This window comes from Pristiophorus japonicus, chromosome 4 (assembly GCF_044704955.1).
Source record: "Pristiophorus japonicus isolate sPriJap1 chromosome 4, sPriJap1.hap1, whole genome shotgun sequence".
NCBI lineage: Eukaryota > Metazoa > Chordata > Chondrichthyes > Pristiophoridae > Pristiophorus > Pristiophorus japonicus.
In genome coordinates, this window is record NC_091980.1 from 306646342 (window position 1) to 306658479 (window position 12138).

Sequence of the window (12138 nt, forward strand, 5' to 3'; positions counted from 1 at the left end):
GGACTCCCAGGTGTCGGTGAGGATGTTGCACTTTTACACCGGGTGAGAAAATCCCGTGGAAATACACGCACCCTGCTCTCCGGTGGCTTGGTTTGGACGGAAATTGTCTACTTTGGGGATGTTTCTGGAAGGTGTCCAACAGCTGGTTGAACAGTGGTCCCAGAGGATTAGGAAAGAGGATTGGAGAGGCCCAAGAGAAGGCACGCTCTGCTGACCGCTTCCAGAATGTTCCGTTTTTATTAATCCTTGGAGTTAACTCTTGGCAGCAAAAACTGATACCATTTAGTGTAACAAATAAACCTTGGCCATGTTAGTGACAGAGAGAAAGGCACTCAGCCCGAGGCAAGAGATATCTAGAGTAAAGTAACGAGCACAAAGGGAATATTTATGGTTAAGTCATCAAACCAAATGTGCCTTATGCTGCCTTGCTCAATACAAGCCACAATTTCAGTTTTCAGATAGCGTACTACTTAATCATCTAATTATCCTGCTAAATAAGACAAGAAATACTTGCATCTATGCTGTGCCCCATCATGTCAAAATATCTGAAGCTACTTCACACAAGTTACTTTATTGAAGGGCAGTGGTTCTTGTTGTAGGCCTGGTGCAGCACCCCTCTAGAGATAAATATGAATCTGTTTATTGGGTGGTGATGGTCCCTAGCCTTGCCTTGCGAGCTACATTCTACCAGACAGTGTTTGGCCCTCTTGTTCAACAACAGTCCCTCAATGTCATCTGCAGTGATTGTCAGTGAAGACTGGTGTAATATAGTTCCATAATATAGTGTGGACTACAGCTCCATCTAGTGGACTACTGTGGTAATGCGGCCATTGCTGTTTACAAGAAGAATAAAAGGAATGGAGCCATCTTGGAGGCCTGTGTGTGTTGTGAGGTCACGAGGAATATCATCATAGGCAGTCTCTCGAAATCGAGGAAGACTTGCCTCCACTCTAAAAGTGAGTTCTTATGTGACTGAACAGTCCCATACGGGAATTACAGTCTCTGTGACAGGTGGGACAGGCAGTCATTGGAGGAAAGGGTGGGTGGGACAGATTTGCCGCACGCTCCTTCCGCTGCCTGCGTTTGATTTCTGCATGCTCTCGGCGATGAGACTCGAGGTGCTCAGCGCCCTCCCGGATGCACTTCCTCCAATTAGGGTGGTCTTTGGCCAGGGACTCCCAGGTGTCGGTGGGGATGTTGCATTTTATCAAGGAGGCTTTGAGGGTGTCCTTGAACTGTTTCCTCTGCTCACCTGGGGCTCTCTTGCTGTGTAAGAGTTCCGAGTAGAGCGCTTGCTTTGGGAGTCTTGTATCAGGCATGCGAACGATGTGGTCCGCCCAATGGAGCTGGTTGAGCGTGGTCAGTGCTTTCAGGCTGGGGATGTTGGTCTGATCGAGGATGCTAACGTTGGTGCGTCGGTCCTCCCAGGGAATTTGCAGGATCTTGCGGAGACATCGTTGGTGGTATTTCTCTAGCGATTTGCGGTGTCTACTGTCTATGGTCCACGTCTCTAAGCCATACTGGAGGGCGGGTATTAGTATAGCCTTGTAGACCATGAGCTTGGTGATAGATTTGAGGGCCTGATATCACAGCATGCACCAGTGAGATGCTCACAGGTTTGCAGAGCTGTTGCATTGTGAATGGCTTAGCCAGTCATGTGATGTTCACAAGACTCACTAAAATCCCAGTTAGTTGGGTCCAGGCCAGCCACGATGAAGTATGCAGTTGTGAGCCTAGTGGATGAAATGGTTACGTGTGGTGTGATTGTTGATAAACCATCTAGTTCTTAATAGCAAAGTGTTGCTATGAATTCTTAAGCAAAGAAACCATGAAGCACATAAAGTACAACTGGGATTTGCATCCTTTGAACCCAGACTCTGCTGACAACCTCTTGCAAGAATGTGGCTTTTCTTTACTCTTGTGAAGAAGTGGCGGTGATGGTGTGAGTGGATCGAAGAAGCCTATGTTCTCTCTACTGTGCAGCAGTCACTGCAACACTGTAGGGCGGGGCCTGTCTCATCAATGACTTGTCTTTTGTGAAAAATATTGAAGGACTTTGATCCAGGGTAGCCCACGAAAAGAAAGACGTGCATTTCTGTAGCGCCTTTCACGACCTCGGGATGACCCGAAGCACCTTACAGCCTATGAAATACTTTTTGAAGTGTAGTCACTGTTGTTAATGTAGGAAACGCGGCAGCCAATTTGCGCACAGCAAGCTCCCACAAAACAGCAATGTGATAATGACCAGACAATCTGTTTTTAGATTGTCACGGTGTAGGTTTCCACGCGTACGCTGACGATACCCAGCTCTACCTCACAACAACTTCTCTCAACCCCTCCACGGTCTCTAACTTGACATCCAGTACTGGATGAGCTGAAATTTCCTCCAATTAAATATTGGGAAGACCGAAGCTATTGTCTTTGTTCCCTGCCACAAACTGCGTTCCCTAGCCACTGACTCCTTCCCTCTCCCTAGCATCTGTCTGAGGCTGAACCAGACTATTCTCAACCTTGGTGTCATATTTGACCCTGAAATTAGCTTCCGACTACATATCCACTGCATACCTAAATCCGCCTATTTTCACTTCCATCTCCACCCCTGCCTCAGTTCATCTGCTGCTAAAACCCTCATCCATACCTTTGTAATTCCAATCTTGACTACTCCAAAACACTCCTGGCTGGCCTCCCACAGTCTACCCTACGTAAACTTGAGGTGATCCAAAACCCGAGATACCTACATTCTACAAATTCTGCCCTCTTGAGCATCCCTCATTATAACTGTTCAACCATCGGTGGCCGTGCCTTCAGCTGCCTGGGTCCTAAGCTCTGGATCTTCCTCCCTAAACCTCTCCGCCTCTCTAGATCTCTTTCCTCCCTTAAGGCGCTCCTTAAAACCTACATCTTTGACCAAGCATCTGCAGTAATTTCTTCTTCCAAATTAATAGAAATTTACAGCACGGAAGGAGGACATTTCAGCCCATCGTGTCCGCGCCGACCGACAAAGAGCTATCCAGCATAATCCCACTTTCCAGCTCTTGGTCGGTAGCCCTGTAGGTTACGGCACTTCAAGTGCACATCCAAGTATCTTTTTAAATGTGGTGAGGGTTTCTGCCTCTACCACCCTTTCAAGCAGTGAGTTCCAGACCCCCACCACCCTCTGGGTGAAGAAATTTCCCCTTAAATCCCCTCTAAACCTCCTACCAATTACTTTAAATCTATGCCCTCTGGTTGTTAACCCCTTTGCTAAGGGAAATAGGTCCTTCCTATCCACTCCAGGCCCCTCACAATTTTATACACCTCAATAATGTCTCCCTTCAGCTTCCTCTGTTCCAAAGAAAACAAACCCAGCCTATCCAATCTTTCCTCATAGCTAAAATCTCCAGTCCAGGCAACATCCTCATAAATCTCCTCTGTACCCTCTCTCGTGCAATCACATATTTTCTGTAATGTGGTGACCAGAACTGCACGCAATACTCTAGCTGTGACCTAACGAGTGTTTTATACAGTTCAAGCATAGCCTCCCTACTCTTGTATTCTATGCCTTGGCTAATAAAGGCAATTATTCCGTATGCCTTCTTAACCACCTTATCTACCTGGCCTGCTACCTTCAGGGATCTGTGGACATGCACTCCCAGGTCCCTTTGTTCCTCTACACTTCTCAGTGTCCTACCATTTAATGTGTATTCCCTTGCCTTGTTAGCCCTCCCCATATGCATTACTTCACACTTCTCTGGATTGAATTCCATTTGTCACTGTTCTGCCCACCTGACCAGTTCATTGATATCTTCCTGCAGCCTACAGCTTTCTACTTCATTATCAACCACACGGCCGATTTTAGTCTCATCAGCAAATTTCTTAAATCATACACCCTATATTAAAGTCTAAATCATTGATATATACCACAAAAAGCTTTGGTACACCACTAAATGTGGGATTTACGTGGCTTATGATAAGGACCAGATAATCTGTTTTTGTGATGTTGATTGAGGGATAAATATTGGCCAGGACACCAGGGATAACTCCCCTGTTCTTCTTAGAAATAGTGCCATGGGATCATTTACATCCACCTGAGAGAGCAGACATGGCCTTGGTTTAATGTCTCATCCGAAAGACGGCATCTCCGACAGTGCAGCACTCCCTCAGTACTGCGCTGAGAATGTCAGCCTAGATTTTTTTTATGAGCTCAAATTCCTTGAGTGGGACTTGAACCTACAACCTTCTGACTCAGAGACGAGGTTGCTACCTACTGAACCACAGCTGACACAGGAAGGTCACTGGGGGGAGGGGGGGATCCGATCACACGGAGCAGGTGGGAGAGATCATGGGGGGCTTTCGCTGGGGTATGGGGGGGACCAATCACTGGTGGAATGGTTCCGAATGGTGGTTGGGCATTCCGATGGTGGCTGAGGGTTGGAGGAGCAGACAGATCGCGAAGGTGAGAGGGCTTACTGGATAGCTTGCTGGGCCTGGAGGAAACACTCCTACTCCTCCTGGCCCACAGGCAGTCCTGTAAAGCCACATCCCTCTTGGATTCAGCCCTTGTCGGAGTGCAGCGAAGGTTCATCAGACTGATTCCCGGGATGGCAGGACTGACATATGAAGAAAGACTGGATCGACTAGGCTTATATTCACTGCAATTTAGAAGAATGAGAGGGGATCTCATAGAAACATATCAAATTCTGACGGGACTGGACAGGTTAGATACAGGAAGAATGTTCCCGATGTTGAGGAAGTCCAGAACCAGGGGTCACAGTCTAAGGATAAGGTTTAAGCCAATTAGGACCGAGATGAGGAGAAACTTCTTCACTCAGAGCATTATGAACCTGTGGAATTCTCTACCACAGAAAGTTGTTGAGGCTAGTTCTTTAGATATATTCAAAATGGAGTTAGATGTGACCCTTATGGCTAAAGGGATCAAGGGGTATGGAGAGAAAGCAGGAATGGGGTACTGAAGTTGCATGAATAGCCATGATCATATTGAATGGCGGTGCAGGCTCAAAGGGCCGAATGGCCTACTCCTGCACCTATTTTCTATGTTTCTATGTTTCTCACCTCCTTGAAACCCGGCTGAAATGAGTTAAAATGGAGGCATGCAGCCTCATTAAAACATTTAAGTGACCAACCTGGCTTCTTGCAAGCGGATTCGTCAATTGTCCCTCATCCCGCCCGAAGTAGGTTGCATCCCTGTTTCAGATTTTTTGAATCTTAACCTCTGATCCGACAACCAACCCACCCATTTTCCAGGAGTTAAGATTCAGTCCAAATCACACTTTCAAAGAATGGGCTGCTTGGCAGCAATCAACAACAGGCCGATAAGGGAATCAAGGGATGTGGGGATTGGGTGGGAAAGTGGGGTTGAGGTAGAAGATCACCATGATCTTATTGAATGGCAGAGCAGGCTCAAGGGGCCATATGGCCCACTCCTGCTTTTATTTCTTACGTTTTTGTGATTCATCCTCCTCCCCAACCCAATGGGGTGCTGAACACAGTTATAGGATCCCAATTGCCACCCACACTGAGATGGGCCTGCCCAGCGCTGACTGCAGACAGAACCTGGGATCTCTCTGGTCTCTGCTACCCGCTGTATAAACTATCTGAGCCATTGGGGCAATGCTAACTTGTATGGCTGTCACTCTGTTGGTGCTGCAGTGTTATCAACAACAACTTGTAGTTATATTGGGTAGTTAACGTAGTGAAATGTCCCAAGGCGGTTCACAGGAGTATTATGAGATTTTTTTTTTAATTTGACACCGAGCCGCGTAAGTAGAAATTAGGGCAGGTGACCAAAAGCTTGGTCAAAGAGGTATGTTTTAAGGAGCGTCTTGGAGGACAAAAAAGAGGTAGCGAGGTGGAGAGGTTTAGACAGGGAGTTCCAGACCTTGGGGCCTAGGCAACAGAAGGCACGCCAATCCATGGCTGAGCGATTATAATCAGGGCCGAATTGGAGGAGCGCAGATATCTCGGGGGTTTGTGGGGCTGGAGAAGATTACAGAGATAGGGAGGGGCGAGGCCATGGAGGGATTTGAAAATAAAGATGAGAATTTCGAAATCAAGGCGTTGCTTAACCTGGTCTGGTCCAGCCTCAGACAAAAGTTGGGGAGAGGGATGGAGTCAGTGCCTAGGAAACAGAATTTGCGGCAGGGACCGAAACTAATGGCTTCGGTCTTCCCAGTATTCAATTGGGGAAAATTTCAGCTTATCCAGAACTAGATGTTGGACAAGCAATCTGTCAATTTAGAGATCGTGGAGGGGTCGAGAGAAGTGGTAGTGAGGTAGAGCTAGGTGTCATCAGCCTACATGTGGAAACTGACGCTGTGTTTTCGGATAATGAAGCCAAGGGGCAACATGTAGATGAGAAATAGGGAGAGGGGGCAAGTATAGACCTTGGGGATCTATCATAAGATCTAAACAGATCATAAGAAATAGGAGCAGGAGTAGGCCATTCGGCCCCTCGAGCCTGCTCCGCCATTCAATAAGATCATGGCTGATCTTCTACCTCAACTCCACTTTTCTGCACTATCCCCATATCTCCCTTGGTTCCCTTAGTGCCCAAAAATGTTTCCATCTCTGTCTTGACGGAGCTTTGCAGAACCGAGGGATCTGGTTCACAGAGCAGGACTGCTTCCATTGGGTGTATCAAAGAGAGAGGCCAGAGGGCATCCATACTCTGGCAGGAGTGAGCGGCAATCTCGCTTGTTATACCCAGTGGGACAACATTGATTGAGAACCAGTGCTCGACATTATAAGCTTGCTCCCAAGCCAAGAGCAATTTAATTGTCCCTAAAAGGAATACTTTCTGCTCTGTGCAATGAAAGACTGTGGTTTTTTTTCCCTCTTCAGATTTTTCACGTAAATTACTCACAGTATATGCAAGGGCCGGTTCCGGGGGAGGTTTAATTACAGAGCTGCGCTGGTGACAGGTTGGGCAATGCTCACCAACAAATGCTGATTCCTCTTGTAACAGACTGAGGTGAGCGAGCAGCATCCAGCCATGGCTCATACTTTAAATGTTAATTGACTTCACTTTTCCTTCAGCCCTCAGGGAGCGTGGCGGGGTTGGGAGAGCATTTACTCGAGTCTATAATCGTTCCCCGATGGTTCATTTGGTTTGAGGTGACACCCAATGTAATATTTAACAACATAGATTACCAACGTCTCGGTTCTCGTTTCCCCTGGCGCCTTGGCAAATTAAACCAGTAGCTTAAGGGGGCATTGGAGGAGGATTAAAGAAGGGGGGGGGCTTAAATTATTCTTTGTAAACAGCTGCAGGACCCCCACTTGGTGCGTTGGGGTGATTTTAACCACTGGCCATCCAGGCACTCACTCTGGCAGGAGGAACAGTTTATTTCAAGGTCTGGGCCTCATTAACAGGCAGCCCTCGAGCTGTACACCCGGAGCTGACATCCTGCTACAGCTCGCTAAGGCTCCCAAAGCAAGCGCTCTACTCGGAACTCCTACACGGCAAGCAAGCCCCAGGTGGGCAGAGGTCACGTTTCAAGGACACCCTCAAAGCCTCCTTGATAAAGTGCAACATCCCCACCGGCACCTGGGAGTCCATGGCCAAAGACCACCCTCAGTGGAGGAAGAGCATCCGGGAGCGTGCTGAGAACCTTGAGTCTCGTCGCCGAGAGCATGCAGAAATCAAGCTCAGGCAGCGGAAGGAGCGTGCAACAAACCAGTCCCACCCACCTACCCTCAACGACTATCTGTCCCACCTGTGACAGAGACTGTAATTACCGTATTGGACTGTACAGTCACCTGAGAACTCACGTTCAGAAGGAAGCAAGTCTTCCTCGATTTCGAGGAACTGCCTATAATGATGATGGTGACAGCTCGCTGACTTTGCACCGATGCAATACCGGGCTGCCCAAAGGCCGACCTGTGACAGGAAGGTAGGTCAGGGGAGGGGACGAGTCCGGGCTCCACACTGTTCCGTTGCTCATGTCCTAACTCGCACCAAGACCCTCCCGTTCACCCTGTGCTTGCTGACCAACACTGGCTGCTTGCCCGGCTATGCCTCGATTAAAAAATTTCTCATCCTTGCTTTCAAATCCCTCCGTGTCTTTGCCCCTCCCTATCTATGTAACCTCCTCCAGCACCCTCACCCCCCAGCTCTCTGTGCTCCTCTAATTCTGCCCTCTTGAGCATCCCCGATTTCAATCTCTCCACCATTGGTGGCCGTGTCTTCAGCTGCCTGGGTCCCAAGCTCTGGAATTCACTCCCTAAACCTCTCTGTCTCTCTATCTCCCATTCCTCCTTTAAAACGCATCTTAAAACCTACCTCCTTGAACAAGCTTTTGGTCACCTGCCCTAATTTCTCCTTTTGTGGCTCAGTGTCCAATTTTTGGCTGATAACACTCCTGTAAAATGCCTTGGGATGTTTTACTATGTAAAAAGGCTCTATATAAATGCAAGTTGTTGTTATGGAGCCCAGAGGACCAATCCTGCTACTCCTGACCTCCCAAAAATAATTTTATTTTTAAACTCTAATTTTCGCCGTCAGGATTTACTGAGTGCCCCCAGGGTCCACTCTCCCCTCTCAAAGGTATCGGGGCTCCTGTGTGTGTTTTCAGGCCACGCATTGCACAGATTAATGAGGCTCCAGCCCGAATCATGCAGGCATCTGGGCTTCCCCGCAGAAGATGGGAGCGGCAGTGGGAGCAGGAGCGGGGAGTCCGGCGGGAATGGGAGCGAGAGTGGGAGCAGGAGAGGGACGGGAGGGTGAACGGGAGTGGGAATAGGAGCGGGAGAGGGAAGGGAGGGCGAACGGCAGTTGGAATGTTGAGCGGGAGAGGGAAGGGAAGGCGAATGGGAGTGGGAGCAGGAGAGGGAAGGGAGAGCGAGCGGGAGTGGGAATGGGAGCGGGAGAGGGAAGGGAGGGCGAAGAGGAATGGGAGTGGGAGTAGAACGGTGGAGCAGGAATGAGGGCAGAAGCGTGAGGAGTGGGAAGGGAATCCAATGGGAATGGAAGTGCGAATGGGAGCGGGAAGGGAGGGTGAGTGCCAGTGGGAAGGGAGTGGGAGCAAGTTGGGAGAGTGAATGGGAGTGGGAACTAGCTGGTCAGTCACCTACCTTGATTTTAACTCCACTTCCACTGAGGGTGTTTTAACTAATCGCCCCTCATGTGTGTCCACTGAGGAGCCCAGCTTCGTACAACCAGCAGACCTTCTGAGGGCTGCTCTCTGGTGATCCTGTAGTTGTCAAAGTACTCTCGTCATCAAAAGAGATGACCCAGGACTGAAGATTGATACGCTAGACAAATAATACACAAGAAAGACTAGCATTTCTATAACAACTTTCATGGCCTTTACAGACAATGAAGTACTTTATGAAGGGTAATCACTGTTGTAATGTAGGAAATGCAGCAACCAATTTGTGCACAGCAAGCTCACACAAACATCTATGAGATAAAGACCAGATCATCTGTTTTTAGTGATGTTGGTTGAGTGATAAATATTGGCCAGGGCACTGTGGAGAAATCTCCTGCTCTTATAAGAAATAGGAGCAGGAGTAGGCCATTTGGCCCCTCAAGCCTGCTCTGCCATTTAATAAGATCATGGCTGATCTGATCTTGGCCTCAACTCCACTTCCCTGCCCACTCCCCCATAACCCTTGACTCTCTTATCATTCAAAAATCTGTCTCTCTCCGCCTTAAACATATTCAATGATCCAGCCTTCACAGCTCTCTGGGGCAGAGAATTCCACAGGTTCATGACACTCTGAGAGAAGAAATTCCTCCTCATCTCCATTTTAAATGGGCGACCCCATCTTCCTCAGAATAGTACCATGGGACCTTTTACGTCCACCTGAGAGAGCAGACGGGGCCTCGTTTTAACATCTCATCTGAAAGACGAAACCACCGACAATGCAGCGCTCCCTCAGCACTGCACTGGGGGTGCCAGCCTGGATTGTGTGCTCAAGTCTCTGGAGTTGGGACTTAAACCCACAACCTACTGACTCAGAGGCGAGAGAGTCTCCCACTGAGCCATGGCTGGCACCCACAATCAAATGGGTCACTAACAGCAGCAACACAGACCTGCAGAGAGTAATCGAAAGATTGCCTTGTTATCCATCCCACTAATTGTTGAGTAAATAAATAAGAAAGTGCAGAATGCAAGAAAGACATTAGCCGTCAAGTCCATTCCTGTCACAGCAAGAGTATAAACTACTGCACCCATCAAACCTGCCAAGGGCAGGTTCTGTCGAAATGCTCACTAACGCGCAAAGCTAAAGATGTACAAACCAGCAAAAAAAATGGAATCGCCCATTTACTCTTTCGTTAGCAACAACAACGCACTCTCAGAAACGGGAATGGGAAACGATTTGATTGGCTGACTCCATGCGGGGTAAAGTACAGGCATCTGCGAGGTTTCAAAGGAGCAATTTCCTCCGGAGTGTAAAGCGCTAATGCGGTCAGGCCGGACGAACAGATACATCATTATCATAGGCAGTCCATCGAAATCGAGGAAGACTTGCCACCAATACCTGGGAGTCCCTGGCCAAAGACCACCCTAAGTGGAGGAAGAGCATCCGGGAGGGTGCTGAGCACCTCGAGTCTCATTGCCGAGAGCATGCAGAAAACAAGCGCAGGCAGCGGAAGGAGTGTGTGGTAAACCTGTCCCACCCACCCTTACCCTCAACGACTATCTGTCCCACCTGTGACAGAGACATTGTTCGCATGCCAGATACGAGACTCCCAAAAAAAGCGCTCTACTTGGAACTCCTTTAAGGCAAACGAGCCAAAGGTGGGCAGTGGAAACGTTACAAAGACACCCTCAAAGCCTCCCTGATAAAGTGCAACATCCCCACTGACACCTGGGAGTCCCTGGCCAAAGACTGCCCTAAGTGGAGGAAGTGCATCCGGGAGGGCGCTGAGCACCTCGAGTCTCATCGCCGAGAGCATGCAGAAATCAAGCGCAGGCAGCGGAAAGAGCGTGCGGCAAACCTGTCCCACCCACCCCTTCCCTCAACGACTATCTGTCCCACTTGTGACGGAGTCTGTGGCTCTCGTATTGGACTGTTCAGCCACCAAAGGACTCATGTTTAGAGTGGAAGCAAGTCTTCCTCGATTCCGAAGGACTGCCTATGATGATGAATTCTCGTACTGGACTGTTCAACCACCTAAGAACTCATTTTTAGAGTGGAAGCAAGTCAAAGCAGATACTTCCGCAACAGTAAGGCGTCCTCCGTCAGACGCAGAACATTTTTTTACTTATTTCAAAACAAACCATCTGATTGTCACTGAGCAAATCTTTGACCAAATGTGCACTGAATTCCCTTTATCAGCTATCGCTCAGCCTCCCTACATCCTCCTTTCAGTTACCACTACCGTTTTATATAGAATTCGGTTCAGCTCTTTGTTGGCTTTTATGCTCCACGCGAGCCTCCTCCATCCCACCCTGTCTTTCTCTGAGATCCTAAGGCACTATTTCGAAGAAGAGCAGGGGAGTTCTCCCCGGGGTCCTGAGCCAATCTTTATCGCTCAATCAACATATCACATTGCTATGTGTGGGAGCTTCCTGTGTGCACACTGGCTGCCGTGTTTCCTACACTAGAACAGTGACTACACCTCAAAAGTCCGTCGCTTTGAGGTTGTGACAGGCGCTGAATAAATTGCAAGTCTTTCTTTCGTGTACTTATCTAACTTCTCCTTAAATGCATCAGCCAGAATGAATATAATCCCTCCTTCCTCCCCCCCACCAAAAAAAAAACACACAGCAGAGAAATAGTTCAGTTGGATTGCACACAAAAACTCACTTGAAGATCACTCGCATTTCTGTCTTAGCTTCTTGCAGACCAAGTTCAGGCGCAGATGAGAAAACAGTGTTGACTGTAAACCAGGGTGAAAGCTTTCGCAGCAATGATTGTAAACACACCGCGAGTTGCCCTAGTCTTCCTGTCGGCTGTAGAGTCATTCAACGCCAAACAATTTAAATACAAAACCTCCCCTGCTGTGTAAAGTGAAACCGGTTGGCTTCAATCCTCTTTTAAATAATGGCTTTCTCGTCAGCCCTGCCGTGACACTTCTTTTGAGTTCTGGCTGCAGCTTACAAATGAAGGAAGTTTTAAGTCAGCAGGTAGGGAGGCGGGGGTAGAGCCACAGAGCAGACGTTCGTGGGTTTGGCAGAGATAGTTGCA

The 12138-nt window shown here is 48.4% G+C and overlaps 1 protein-coding gene across 2 annotated transcripts in view; it reads right to left on the minus strand.

Annotated features, from left to right (window-relative positions):
- The window catches only part of LOC139263498 (ovarian cancer G-protein coupled receptor 1-like), a 36114-nt gene extending 24189 nt beyond the window's left edge, over positions 1-11925 (minus strand). For both annotated transcript variants that reach the window (XM_070879674.1, XM_070879675.1), the window contains exon 1: positions 11758-11925. The gene's annotated coding sequence lies outside the window, so the exon portion shown is untranslated. The remainder of the gene's footprint in view (positions 1-11757) is intronic.
- Between the last annotated feature and the right edge of the window lie 213 nt (positions 11926-12138).